We start from the raw sequence: 15,414 nt of genomic DNA on the forward strand, positions 1-15,414 counted from the left end.
CAGTTGGTGGCAATTCCTTAACCCACTATCTGGATTCTTAACTGGCTGAGCCATGATGGGAACTCCGAGCCCTTTTACTTTTTGAGCTTAGTGGTCCACATATTTTTTTGTCTCTTTCCTCATGGCCTGGCATTCATATGATTTGTTAGCTTCTCCAATTTGACTGCTAGGGCATTGTTTCCTTTAATCTTCAATTTTCCTGACATGGATGCTATTGTTGGTTTTAGTTTCCTGAAAACATACTTACAAAATCATCAGTAGACGTACTAGATGTGATTAATATTTAAATCAGGAGATTCTGAGTAAAGCAAATTACCTTCTATAGTATAAGTGGGCCTTGAAATGGTTGCAGGCTTTAGGGAAAAAGACTGAGGTCTAGAAAAGGGATTCAATTCTGCCTTTAGACTGCCTTTTGCCTTTTTCTTTCTTTTCCTCTTTCTTTCTTTCTTTTTTTTTTTTTTTTTTTTTTTTTGTCTTTTTGCTATTTCTTTGGGCCGCTCCCGCGGCATATGGAGGTTCCCAGGCTAGGGGTCTAATCCGAGCTGTAGCCACCGGCCTACGCCAGAGCCACAGCAACGCGGGATCTGAGCCGCGTCTGCGACCTACACCACAGCTCACGGCAACGCCGGATCGTTAACCCACTGAGCAAGGGCAGGGACCGAACCCACAACCTCATGGTTCCTAGTCAGATTTGTTAACCACTGCGCCACGACGGGAACTTTCTTTCTTTCTTTCTTTCTTTCTTTCTTTCTTTCCTTTCTTTCCTTTCTTTCTTTCTTTCTTTCTTTCTTTCTTTCTTTCTTTCTTTCTTTCTTTCTTTCTTTCTTTCTTTCTCTTTCTTTCTTTTTCTTTTCTCCCTTCTTCTCTCCTTCCCTTCCTTCCTTTATTCCTTCTTTCTTTCTCTTTCTCTCTTTTCTTTTTCTTTTGTGGTTGTGCCTGTGGCCTGCAGAAGTTCTCAGGCCAGAAATGGAACCTGTGCCACAGCAGTGACCATGCAAGATCCTTAACCCCCTGAGCACCAGGGAACACCTCCTTTTTTGTTTTATGTTTCTATTTTTGTTTTTGTTCTAGACTCCCTTTGGATTCAAGACAGCAACGTGTACTTCTGCTGAAATTTCCAGCCTGCTGTCGTGCCTTGCAGATTTCAGGATTTTAGATTCGCCAGCCCCTAATTTCTTAAGATCAACCAGTCTCTCTCTCCCTCTTCTCTCTCCCTATTGGTTCTGTTTCCCTGGAGAAGCCTGGCTAGCGCAGTGCTCAATCAGTGATGGCTACTGTTGTTACCATCTAACTCAATACCGCCTGAGGCTGCTTTGGGGCAGTAAGTAAGGCTGCAGCTTTATGGGGCAGGACAAAGTGCATTATCCCAAGAAAGTGATAGCGATGCGCTCCCATTATAAAATTCCAGAGTGAAGTCCAGATGCCAAGATGAACACATGGCCCAGAATGTCCTTACCCCTTTCTTCCTCTGAGATGTAGAAATTCCCTGGAGGGAGTAGTGTCATGAAGCATAGGGCACAGAGCCCCCGACCTGGGGTTGGGAGCCCTGGTTTTGGCTCCTAGCTGTGCCGTCAACTCATTGTGTGACCTTAGGAACGTCCCCTGCCTTTGGTGTCTTCCTGAGCAGGTTGGGCTGGGTGATGTGTGAGGAGGTATCCATCCCGGAGCCTCTGGGTCTAGAGTTTCCTTTGATGCATCCACTTGCAAAGCAGGTTTCCTACCAGTCTGCTGTCAACAGGAAAACTATGCACAACCTAAAAGTTGAGAGTTAAGTTTTATTCTGGGCAACATGAGGCCTATATCCCCGGAGGCAGCATTTCAGATAGCTCTGAAGTACTGGTCCAAAGAGGCAGCAGGGGAAGGTCAGTGCATATGTGATTTTGGTGAAGGGGGAGGGCACATGAAACCAAGCACATATTTTTACAGAAGGTTGCTGCTAGTTTCATGAAGGTTACTGGTAGTTGAGAGAAGCAGATGTCACCAGGAAGGATTTTAGTGCTTTTCTAGATATGTATGAGGAGATGCAAGAATTGGGCTCATAAAATCTTCTCCTGAAAATATCTATCTGAAGACCTGTTCTGCCAGTTTTTCCAGAGCACAGAGTACCTCACTCCTGATTCCCACCCTCAGCTCCTTTCAGGAGGGTCAGCAGTTGCAGTGGCTCATGATTGAATATGTGTAGAGGAAGATGGCAAGGGCCAGTATCCACTTCATGCTCTTTATTTACTTGTTGGCATCTGGTTTCTGCTTCCTAAATGGTTGCGGGTTGGGGCATTTGTATTTATGCTCAAGGGAGAGGCCACCTGGCTGAATCATGGCTGCCCCATCCTGGTTGGAAAGGATGCTTCGGACCTCACACCCAGGCTCCTAGGGATGGAGGCCCTGGGACCTGAGAAAGCTGGGCTCCTACTGGTCTCTGCTGCCGGAATGCTCTTCCAAGTCTGCTCAGGTCCTTGGAGACATTCCCTTCCCTGAAAACTTGCTTCAAAGAGGGCAGAGGCCACATACAGAGGACTGAATGCTGTTTCACAAACTTTGGTGAAAAAGAAACAGCACAGGTGTTCCCTGGCGGCTCAGTGGGTTAAGGATGTGGCACTGTCCCTGCATAGGTTTGAGCCCTGGCCCAGGAACTTTGCACACCATGGGCATGGCCAGACAAAATAAAACAAACAAAAGCCTAGCTGTGGTCCTCGTCAAACGATTCTAATTCTGACTTATGCCTCATCCTGCCTGATGTTAGGGGCCTGGGGACATCAGTCTTCAGACATTACTGCCAAGTTGTTTGCGGTCCCTTTGGGCATCTCTACTGTTTCAGTGCAATGCTGGTAAAGCTGGGAACCCCGGTGACCAGGTTGCAGTGTAGCCCATGGTCACCCTCTGAGCATCTGTTGCCACCACAGGGCATCTTCAGAACAACATTGAAATTTAGAGCCAGGGAAAATGTTCTGGGTGTGGGGGCTAAGCCCGACTTGGATGACTCTGTTCTCCATCTGCAGGATGCAAGACCTCAACTTGCTGCAAAACCAGCCACCTTCCTTGCTTCCAGAGTTGCCAGGGAAGTTTTTTGGGGGAGCCTCAAACACATTCCTCTCACCTTCCTCTACTCTGGTCTGCCCCGCCCCCTGGTGGAATTTGGCTGCTTGTGAAGCCACTTGTGGGTGGGGATGCTTTACTGCCATTACTGCCCAGGGCTGAGTCTCTTCTCTGTCGGGGGGAGCGGGGACATCTGTCCGCCTCTCAAATCTGTAGTCTTTGAGGGTCCAAGGGGCCACACAGTTGTGTTCTCCCTGCAGCTAGGCTGTGACCTCGGCAGAGGTGTTCAGGGTTGACCTGGGCATGGATGTAGAGTTACCTGTGTTCCTGGGGCTCTTGGGACCCTCCTGATGAGGTCTCTTCTGCGTCATCCTATGGCTTCATTGGACCCTGCCATACATCTGAAAACCTACTCCTCAGAAAGGCCCCACATATTGGTCATGAGTCTACTGTTTGCAAGCGAAGGAAACGCAACTCGAGTTGCTTACATTTTTTTTCTCTTTTGGCTGCCCCACGGCATATGGAGTTCCCGGGCCAGGGATCAGATCCGAGCCACAGTGGCGACTTATGCTGAAGCTGTGACAACGGCAGATCCTTTAATCCACGTGCCAGGCCAGGGATTGAACCTGTGTCCTGACACTTCAGAGATCCTGTTTCATCACAGCAGGAACTCCACAATTTAAGATATATAAATATCTTTTTTGGCCGCCACTTTGGGATACAGAAGTTCCTGGGTCAGAGCTAGGACTGGCTGAACCAGATCCTTAACCCACTGTGCTAGAGATTGAACCAGAAACTCCACAGAGACAATCTGGATCATTTACCCACTGTACCACAGCAGGAACTCCCACAATTTTTTTTATTTAAGGGAATTAGTTGGTTTATATCACTGAAAACCCATGGCAAGTCTTCAGGTATGGCTGGAACCAGGAGCTCAAACAATGTGGTTGGAACTCAATCTCTCCTGTCTGTTCTGCTTTCCTTTGCACTGACTTCACTCTCAGGCAGAATTTCTCCACTTGGGTGCCCTCAAGAGTTCCAGGCTTATGTCTTCTCTAGAGCTATCAGTCTTGGTGGAAAGAGAGTTTCTCCTTGCCCTCAGTCTCCACAAAATTCTGGAATTTGGTCTCCTTGGCTTCAGTGACTTGTCTGCCATTGAAGCGATCCCTGCAGAAAATGGGGATGAAACATACATCCCTCCCATGAGAGCAGAGGTAGGAGTGTGTATGGCTCTATATGAACTACTGGAATGAGGGGGAGAAGGTAGTTCCCCCAAAGAAAATCAAGGTTCTCTTAGAAGAAGGAAGGAGAATAGATGCCACACAGGACCAAAATTTCTGGTGTGTTCTACATCCAGGCCCATCTGCATCCCAGCATGGAGAGCAAGTAAGGCTCAAGCTGGGAACCCAGCTAGTATTAAATAATAGTACGGAAGAGGAGTGAGGATCATGTGATGAGAGGAACAGAGTGTAAGGGCTTTGAGAGGTCAGGGGAGAGGGGAGATGTTCTGCACTGGAGCTGTATCATAAGCAATGCTTCTCATTTTTTTTTTTTTTTTGGTCTTTTGTCTTTTTAGGGCCTCACCTGTAGCATATGGAGGTTCCCAGGCTAGGGGTCTAATCAGAGCTGTAGCTGCCAGCCTACACCAGAGCCACAGCCGTGTCTTCAACGTACACCACAGCTCACAGCAACGCCAGATCCTTAACCCACTGAGCGAGACCAGGAATCAAACCTGCAACCTTATTGTTCCTAGTCAGATTCGTTTCTGCTGTGCCACGACGGGAACGCCGATTCTCAAATTTTAATATGCAGGTGAATCAACTGGGGCCCTGTTAAAATGTAGGTTCTGATGCAAGCTCTTCATCTTTTTCTTTTTCTTTTTCTTTTTTTTTTTTGGCTGAGTCTGTGGCATGTCAAATTTCCCCAGTCAGGGATCAAACCAGCGCCATAGCAGCAATCCAAGCTGCAGCAGGGACAATGCAGGATCCTTAATCCACTGAGCCACAAGGGAACTCCCACATCTGCATTTTTAACCAGACACAGGTGACTTGCATGCTCATTAAAGTTGGATAAACCCTGGAGGATAACCGCCCCTGAGGATGATTAGACCAACCAGCTTGCATATTTGAATGAGATAAGGAGCTGACATACCTGGAGTATAAGTTTGGCTATAGAAAAGCAAAATGAACAGACTTGTGGTTGCCAAGTGGGGTGGGGTGGGGGAGGGATGGAGTGGGAGTTTGGGATTAGCAGATGCAAACTATTACATGTAGAAATGGATAATAACAAGGTCTTCCTTGTTATACAGCACAGAGAACTATATTCAATATCCTATGATAAACCATAATGGAAACAAATATGAAAAGAATATATATATATATATATGTATAACTAAATCACTTTGCTGTACAGCAGAAATTAACACAACATTGTAAATCACCTATACTTCAATAAAATAAATTAAGGGAAAAAAAGAAAGAAAAAAAAGAAAAGCAACATGAACTCCAAGCGTCAAACCTTCTAATGGGACATGCCCAGTTTCACTCCCTCTCCCCTGCCCCTGCCACAGCCTTCAAGGGCCAGATCTCAACAGGAAATTTTTGTAACAAATGACCCTACTCCCTTCCTTGGTCAGAGCTGATTGGACCCAGGGTAGCTCATGAACCCAGGGCATCTCTTCCAGATGCTGGTCAGGCCAGCAACCTCAGAGATGGCTGTCATGACAGGATTAGTGGCCCCAGAGTCACCTCTCTTGGAGCTTGGAATTAGGGATTTCCAAGAGAGGTTGTTAATTTACAGCAGGAGTAGGGGTCGGAGGGGCCCTGGTGACCACCAAATCCTGGAGGGGGCCAGTGCCTGAGGGAGCAGTTGATAGAGCAGCACCAGGGAGACATGCAAGGGAGGCAGGGAGGTCCTAGGGAGACCAGGAAGTTGAAGAGAGAGAAGGGACCAGACAGCGAATTAACCTCTGCTCCTGACAGCAGCCCAGTCTCAAGGCCATACATTTGAACCTCTTTTCTTTCCCTAAAGTCACTTCATCGTCTAACTAAAACACATTTGACAGTTTACATTTAACTGATTTACTTACCAACTATTGACAGACTTAAAGACAAATAATAATATTCCAAGTCCGGCGCGGGGGGGGGGGCGGATCTCCAAATTGCTTTCACTTTAGCTCACATACATTAATTTTTGGGTACCTTTCCCTCTAAGATGATCATGTTAGCTGCCATTTCCCCCAGCCTTCCTTCTTCAGAGAACCTTAATTTTCTTCAGCGATGCAAGTAACTCAAATACTGCAGAGACCCTGACCCCAATCCTGGGCAGACCCCAGTTAGTCTGAGCCAGCCATGATGGTCTCATTTTTTTTGCCAGCAAATAGGGACAAACTTATGGCTTGGTCCTGGCCCATGAGATGAATGGAGAGGTCTGCCAAGAGCTTCTGGAGAGGGGTCCAAGTGGTCCAGTTTCCTAAGAAAGAGCCCGAAAGAGATATTTCCTTTTCCTATCGGACATCCAAAAATCTGAATGTGGGAGTTCCCTTCACGGTGCCTGGAAATGAATCCAACTAGAATCCATGAGGATTTGGGTTCGATCCCTGGCCTTGCTCAGTGGGTCAGCGATCTGGCATTACTGTGAGCCATGGTATAGGTCACAGAGACAACTCAGATCTCACGTTGCTATGGCTGTGGTGAATGTTAGCAGCTGTAGCTTCAATTTGACCCCAGCCTGGGAACTTCCATAGGCCATGGGTGCAGCCCTAAAAAAAAAAAAAAGGCTAAATAAATAAATAAATAAATATATGAATGTGTACTATACTACAAAGCTATAGTCATAAAAACTGGTACTGGCACAAAAACAGACATATAAATCAATGGAACAGGATAGAAAGTCCAGAAATAAATCCACACACCTATGGTCAATTAATCTATGACAAAAGAGGCAAGAATATACAATGGAGAAAAGGATAGTCTCTTCAATAAGCGGTGTGGGGAAAATTGGGCAGCTACATGTAAAAGAATAAAATAAGAACATGTTCTAACACCATACACAAAAATAAACTCAAAAAGGATTAAAGACCTAAACATAAAACTGGACACTATAAAACTCCTAGAGGAAAACATAGGCAGAACACTCTCTTACATAAATCACAGTAATATATTTATGGATCCATCTCCTAGAGTAATGGAAATAAAAATGAAAATAAACAAATGGCAACTAATCAAAAGCTCTTGCACAGCCAAGGAAACCATAAAGAAAACAAAAATCAGCCTACGGAACAGGTGAAAATATTTGCAAAAAATGTGACAAAGGATTAATTTCCAAAATATACAAACAGTTCATACAGCTCAATATCAAAAAAACAGTCGAGTTCCTGTTGTGGCTCAGCAGGTTAAGAACCCCACTAGTAAGGATGGGGGTCCGATCCCTGGCCTTTCTCATTAGGTTAAGGATCTGGCATTGCCACGAGCTGTGGTGTAGGTCGCAGACATAGCTTGGATCTGGCATTGCTGTGGCTGTGGTGTAGGCCTGCAGCTGTAGCTCCAATTCGACCCCTAGCCTAGGAACTTCCATATGCGGAGAGCATGGCCCTATAAAGCAAAAACAAAAACAAAAACAAAAAACAAACCCACAACAAAACAAAACAGTCCAATTAAAAAATGGGGGGAGTTCCCATCATGGCTCAGCAGTAACAAAACTGACTAGTATCCATGAGGATGCGGGTTTGATCTCTGGCCTCACTTATTGGGTTAAGGATCTGGCATTGTCATGAGCTGTGGTATAGGTTGAAGACACTGCTTGGATCCCGTGTGGCTGTGGCTGTGGTGCAGGCCCACAGCTACATCTCCGATTCAACCCCTAGCCTGGGAACTTCCATATGCCACAGGCATGGCCCTAAGAAGAAAAAAAAAAAAAAAGGAAAGCAGATCTAAATAGACATTTCTCCAAAGAAGACATACAGATGGCCAAAAGTCACCTGAAAAGATGCTCAACATCACTAATTATTAGGGAAACGCAAGTCAAAACTACAATGAGTTATCCATCATCTCATATCATCAGAATGGCCAGCATGAAAAAGTCTACAAATAATAAATGTTAGAGAAGGTGTGGGGAAAAAGGACTGTTGGTGGAAATGTAAATTGGTACAACAACTATGGAGAACAGCATGGAGGTTCCTTAAGAAACTAAAAATAATGCTATTATATGATTCAGCAATCCTAACTCTTGGGCATATATTTGGAGAAAACCATAATTGAAAATGATACATGTACCTCAATGTTCATTGCAGCAACCTAAATGTCCATCAACAGAGGAGTAAAGAAGATGTGGTATGTATGTGTACGTGCACACACACACACACACACACACACACATACACACTATGGAACACTACTCAGCCATAAAAAAGAATGAAATAATGCCATTTGCAGCAAGATGGATGCACCTAGAGATTATTATACTAAGTGAAGTAAGTCAAACAGTGGAAGACATATATGGTATCATTTACATGTGGAAGGTTAAAAAAAATGATATAAATGAACTTATGTACAAAACAGAAATAGACCCACAGACATAGAAAACAAGCTTATGGTGGGGTTCCCATTGTGGCTCAGTGGGTTATGAACCTGGTTAGTATCCATGAAGATGTGGGTTTGATCCCTGGCCTCGCTCAGTGGGTTAAGTATCTGGTATTTGGCTGCAAGCTGCGGTGTAGGTCACAGATGTGGTTGGGATCCAGCATTGCTGTGGCTGTGGTATAGGCTGGTGACCACAGCTCTGATTCACCCCTTAGCGTAGGAACTTCCATGTGCTACAGGTGTGGCTATAAAAATTTTTTTAAAAAAGAAAACAAAACAAAATTATGGTTACCAAAGGGGAAGCTGGGGTGGGGGGGAGGGATAAATTAGGAGTTTGGGATTAACATATACACACTGCTATATATAAAGTGGATAACTAAAAAGGACATACTTAATAGCACAGGGAAATATACTCAATATTTTATAATAGCCTATAAGGGAAAAGAACATATATATATGTGTGTGTGTGTGTGTGTGTGTATCAGTTTCTGTTCCAGTCTGCTATTTACAAGCTGAGTGACCCTGCGCAAGTTATTTAATCTAATTCACCCTCACTCTATTTTTTATTTTTAGTTTAGTCTCACTTTACTCATATAGTAAAAGGAAATAAAACACAGCCTGTGGGAATTCAGTGAGATAATATTGTATTATGCCTAGTACAGACCAGGCACCCAATAAAAAGTAGCTTTTATGGTTATTATCAAGATGAAAAGGGTATGGTCTTTGTTTCAATAATACTACAATGAAAGAGTATAGAAAAGACAAACAGCCATTAAATACAAAGCAAGAACTGACAGGAGGTGAAGTTGTAGGAATGTAAGAATTCAGAGGTGAGAACAGCCTTTTCAAAAAAGGAGGAGTTGGGATCATAGTTGATTAAATAATTATTATTATTACTTTTTGCCATGCCTGCAGCATGTGGAAGTTCCAGGCCAGGAATGGAACCTGTGCCACAGCAGTGACAATGCCAGATCTTTAACCTGCTAGACCACCAGGGAACTCTAATCAGGTTGACTTTTATAATGTTCTGAATTTTTCAAATTCTCTGCAAAGAATATCGATTGCCTAATCCCATAAAGGTTATTAAGATATAGTATAGCATACATTCCTCAACAAATTTTTCCACTTAGTTATGATGAAAAACTTGAGATCATCCTAAATGGCAGAGTTAAATAAATTAGGCTATATCCACATGGCTGAATATTGTGCATTTTTTAAATAGTTGTGAACTGTGTAGCAAAATGGAAAAATGAAAATACCTGCTTTGTTAGTGATCAGACTTTGGATGATTGTTGACTTTCCATGCTTTTTTTTTTTTCTTCCATTCTGTTTCCGAGGCATATGGAGCTCCCAAGGCCAGGGGCTGGGAATCAAACTTGTATCCTGGTGCTGCAGAGACGCCACACATCCCATTGTACCACAGTAGGAACTCCTTTCCATCCTATTTTAAAGTTGTCGTGATTAATAGAATATTATTTGTGCTTGGGCTGTGGGATGGAAATCCTGTGAAATCAGATTGTTATGATCATTATACAACTACAGATGTGATAAATTCATTTGAGTAATAAAAAAATTAAAATAAATAAAGCTATCTTTTTCTCCTTCACCCCCCCAAAATAGAATATTATTTGTGCAATTTTTAAAAAATGAATGAAATCAAAGAAAATAAGCATGATGTTTGTTGGAAACATTAGGGCTATTTGTTGCATTTTGCTCTGGTGGTTGCATGGTTGTCTGGTTCTTTCCTCAAGCCCTGGCAAGTCCCCAGCAGGGACATTTTGCACCCTGGGGAAGCCAGGATGTGGCAGGCACAGCTCCTTGATTTGGCCAGGGCGTGTGGAGACCATCCTTTCTCCAGTAGGTGGTGGTAAGCCTTCAGCATCCCCCTTAGCTGCAATGGATATTAAGGCTGGGGGACTGAGTGTGGCTTTTCTTTTTTAAATCTTCTCTTCATTAGTCGGTCAGACAATGCGACACCAACATTAAATGCTATCACTGACATGTGGGATCTAAAAAAAGGACACAATGAACTTCTTTGCAGAACAGATACTGACTCACAGACTTTGAAAAACTTATGGTTTCCAAAAGAGACAGATTGGGGGGTGGAGGGATGCACTGAGGGTTTGGGATGGAAATGCTGTAAAATTTGGTTGTGATGATTGTTGTACCCTATAAATGTAATAAAATTCATTAGGTAATAAATAAATACAGAGAAAAAAATCTTCTCTTCACTGATGTTCTAAACTGTTTGTAAAATGGATACCAAAGTAGGCGAAAACCAGGTGGACCTGGTTTCCCTGAGCAGCTGTGAAGGACCTGGGCTCAGGTGCTATGTAAACAGGTAAACTGGAGACATTTTCCTCTCTGTCTAGGGAATCCCTGTGATGCTTTCCTCCTCAGAGGCTCCTTTTTAGGCCCAGGTGCTAAATCGGAGATCCCTTTGAACTTACTTCCACTCAAGAGATGAGTGGGCCTATACGTGAATCCCAAGGGGCAGTGCCTGATCCCAAGGAGCGTCCTAATCCTGTATGGCAGGCATGGGGCAGCCAAGCAGCTGCCAGCTCCGGCCACGGGTCCCGCTTCTCCCTTGGGCCATCTGTAACAGGGGGAAGGGTGGGTTTCTGGGTGTCGCAGCACAGAGGCGGGTCAGCTGCAGGGACGGGCTCAGCGCGTAATGGAGACCATGCCCGCCCTAATGGGAAGCAGCCGCCGAGCCCCTGCCCGAGAGCCGCCGAGATAAAACGGAAGCGCCGCAAGAGGCACTTTGATTTCAATACGAAACAAATTATTCCTCCCGGAATAGAACAAAACAAGTCAGAGTGGAGTCTCATGGCCGTCATTCCCGCCCGCAAGGCCACTGCCAGCGGCCCCGGGCCTGCCGACCCCGCGCAGCTTGGCAGGGACCGTGCACTGATGGGCTGCTTGCCCACTACACGGCGTCGGGGAGGGTGGAGCCCCTGGCCGGCGAGGGTCCCGAAACTTTTAAGTCTTTGGAGTTCCCTGCTTTTGGGCTGGCTCCCGGTGGAGCCGAAATCACTCCCAGGCCAGTGGCTCTCAAACTTGGGCGAGGGAGCCTCAGAATCTTCTGGAGGCCTTGTTAAAGCACACATTGCTAAACCCCAGCCCCAGAATTTCAGATTCGGTGGGTGGGGTGGGGTGGGGTCTGAGAATTTGCACTTTCTAGGTAATGCTTGTTGCTGCTGGTCCAGGACACCACTTTGAGAACCACCTGACAAATATGGAGGCAGGAGCTTGGCCTCCCTGCCCTGGAATTCAGATTGCTGGGTTCTGGAGAGGTCTACAGGGAGTCAGCTATCCAGTTACTGCTTAAAGGACCCACTGGCTAATGAATGTTCCTAGCTTCACAGGTTTTTTGGGGGGGCGGAAGTGCCTGTTTTTGATGGATCACCTCCATCCAAAAGTGAACCAGCTAACTCCCACTCCAAAGCTCATGGATTGGAATTTCTCAGCCGCCTGTGCCTGGCCTGTGCTGGTAAGTGGGCAACTACCAAAGGCCTTTGAAAACAAAACAAAACAAAACAAAAAACCCGCCAAAACTGGCAACAGCTCTAGACTCTAGGAAGTCCAATCCGGGTGAAGCTTCTGTTCCAGCTTTCCTGCCTCTTAGGCCCCTGGCTCTGTGTCACCCTGCCTGGGCCAGAAGTTCCTGGCAGTGTGTGTGTGTGTGTGTGTGTATAGGGGTGAGTGAGTGGGTACTGAGGAGGACAGGGGCAGTAATTATTGCTGGGGTGACATCTCTGAGATCCTGCCTGGTGTCATGGAATCCATTTAGGGATCAAAGAATCTGGAAGAGTTATTAGACTTACAGTGTCTGGAAAGAGCCCCTCCCCTTCCTGCATTCCCTGGAGCAGTCCATTGTTTCTTCAACTTGATTGTGTGTAAGAATCACCTGGAGGATGAGAATTGCTGTCCCCACCCCTGGAGTTGCTGGTTCAGTGGCTTTGAATCATCTGAGAATTTGCATTTCAGTAAGGTCCCAGATAATGCTGATGATCCAGGTTCCACACTTTAAAAACCCACTACCCTCGGAGTTCCCTGGTGCCACAGCGGGTTAAGGTGCTGTCATTGCTGTGATCTGAGTTTGATTCCTGGTCCCAACACTTCTGCATGCCATGGATGCCACTGAAAAAAAGTAAAATAAAAAGACAAAATGAAAACCACTACCTTAGGCTTTATTTGGCATCTCCAAGCCTTTACTGTGGCCGTAAGATGGTCCTGGTATGTGTTCCCACCTCCACCCTCTATACATCCCCCATCAGTCACTGACCTTTGTGTTGACCGCCTTTCCCAGCTTTCAGAGGCAATTTGGTCTCACCGTCTGTGCCATTTAGTTCTTGGGGCAGATAACAGCTTTCAGGATGGTTCAGGCATGAGGACAGCAGCATCCCCCACCCTCATTCTTGCACACAACCAGGCATGACAGCTCCTTCTCCTTACCATCCCTCACCCTACAGGTGTGCTTGAGTCCTAGCCCTGCTCCAGGATGGAAAGGACCTGAGGAAGGGATCCCTTTAATGTGCTCCTTAGGATCCATACAAAAGCTAGGCCTAGAGGGGTCGCTGTTGCACTTCTGCCAGCGACAGGATGTCCTGGGAGTGAGGCTCCCCTCACCCCCACCCGCTTTGTCTATTATAGCAATTCATGGGATATATGCTGATAGGCTGAACAACTGTTTGGGGAAACTTACCGGGAGGGGAAATAAAACAAAATGAAGACCCTCCTCAAGGCCACCATGGACTTGGCCAAGGTTTTGATCAGCATTTGCCAGCTTGGCTGAGGAGGCAGTGTCGCTCCTCTTTGGTCTCCTGTGTCAGAGGCTCCTGGGTGGGAACCCTGAAGCATGGGCCTGGGATGGGAGCCAGCAAGGTCAGTGTGCTTCAGGGTTGGGAGCTTTGGGACTGCCTGAGCCAAGCTGGAGACCTTGGAAAAGGAGGGGCAGGTCAACCAAAGCCATGGGGAGACAGCCTTTGTTTTTGGTACCTCAGGATCTCCAGAAAAGGCAAGTTTCTTTAGGAATGTAACTGAACATTTACACCAAGAGGTTTAGAAAATGTCAAATGTGAATAATCATGGCATTTAACTTTGGGATTAGGATGTCAGTCTCCAATTAAATGAAAATAACCCATGTGCAACCCATTAGGTTTTCATATTTTTCCTCCTAATTGGTTGTACTTTGAGACCGTATATTTAGGAAATGGCTAAATTGGCTCTAGGTTCCCTATTTAGTTATTGCTATTGCATGCTGGAATCACCAGCGTTGCTTTGAAAAATGCTGATGCCCTGGGTACACCCCACGTGTACACCCCTGGGCACAATGCTTTTTAAGGCTCCCCAGGAGATTTTTGGAGTGTGGCTAGCATCAAGAACCCCTGAGCTACCAACTGAGTGATTGGAGGGGCCCCACTGAAGCAAATCAGATTTTCTGGGGGGTGGTATCTGCTTAGCCTTTCATGAGGGCCATGACCACTCTCTCCCCAGCAAGCAGAAACTCCCATCAGATCCTCCCCTTCAGCTCCAGTAGACAGGACCCAACCCAGGTGAGACAGTTTCTCTCTCACAGGAAAATGGAATTGGGACTCAGATTTTACCTAGAACGGGGCTTCTCCCTTGAACAGAGCAGAGGTCTGGTCAGAGCAGCAAGAAAAGTTGATCTGTAGAGAGAAGCTACCTGGCTTCCTGCCATCACCACAGTCCTTGTCTTAGCCCTTCAGAAAGTCTGGCTGCCACCCTGCCAGGGTCTCCAGAGGTCACCTACAAATCCTTAGAACAACCCCCCCCACACCCCGCCCCACTCCTACTGTTTGGTTTAAGCCAGCTCTAGTCGGTTTATGTTACTTGTGACCAAAGAGGCCTGACACATGCACAGGCAACAGTACAACAAAAGCACACAAAAACAAACATGCGCTCACCCCCTCGCCCCACACGCTTACACACATACACTCACACACACAAACACACATACACTCTCACACACATCCGGTGTTTGAACCAGGCTTTTTGTAACTCCATGTGGTCCCAATGGAAGATTCTTTGGAATCTGTATTTTCCGGAGTCCACTTGGAGAAACCCCAGCTTTCAATTCAATTGGGAACAGCAGTGGTTCCTTAATGTGGCTCCATGGGTTTCATCAGAATCACCTGGAGGAATTGACTGACACATACAGATTGCCAAGCACCAGCCCCAGAGAAGCAAAAGCTATCCAGTTTGAAGAGGATCATGTCATCTTTCCTTTAAAACTTTCTCTGTGAGGGCGTTCCTGTTGTGGTTCAGAAGGTTATGAACCCACTAGTATCCATGAGGATGTGGGTTTGATCCCTGGCCTCGCTCAGTAGGTTAAGGATCTGGTGTCACCCTGAGCTGTGGTGTAAGTCGTAGACACGGCTCGGATCTCACATTGCTGTGACTGTGGCATAGGCTGGCAGATGCAGCTCTGATTCAACCCCTAGCCTGGGAACTTCCATATGCAGTACCTGCAGCCCTAAAAAGCAAAAAATTAAAAATAATAAAACTTTCTCTGTGAGATTTTGATGTGAAGTTGAGCCTATGGGGATCAGGCTGGCTGAATTAATGTGATTTATGAAATTCCCCCATGGCCTCTTTTCTAGATGGAGGTGGTATTCCTCTCTCTCCCCCCCATGTCTGGGAGATGGATTTTAAAGGCATTTTGTTCAGGAGGTGGATAAGAGCTCCGTCTGTGGACATATAAAACAGAGCCCGGTGAAGTTCAGTCTTGTCGAGCTGGTCAAATGAACCAGATCGTTTACTTTGTCTGTAGACACAA

The 15,414-nt window shown here is 45.8% G+C and overlaps 1 long non-coding RNA gene across 1 annotated transcript; it reads right to left on the reverse strand.

The window, feature by feature from the left end:
- Positions 3,759 to 14,388, reverse strand: LOC106505699. Its single transcript, XR_002337698.1, has 3 exons — positions 12,440 to 14,388; positions 9,872 to 10,115; positions 3,759 to 4,200 (listed from the first exon to the last, which is right to left on the reverse strand). It is a non-coding gene; the product is annotated as an uncharacterized LOC106505699 (long non-coding RNA).

Source organism: Sus scrofa, chromosome 13, assembly GCF_000003025.6.
Source record: "Sus scrofa isolate TJ Tabasco breed Duroc chromosome 13, Sscrofa11.1, whole genome shotgun sequence".
Classification (NCBI taxonomy): domain Eukaryota; kingdom Metazoa; phylum Chordata; class Mammalia; order Artiodactyla; family Suidae; genus Sus; species Sus scrofa.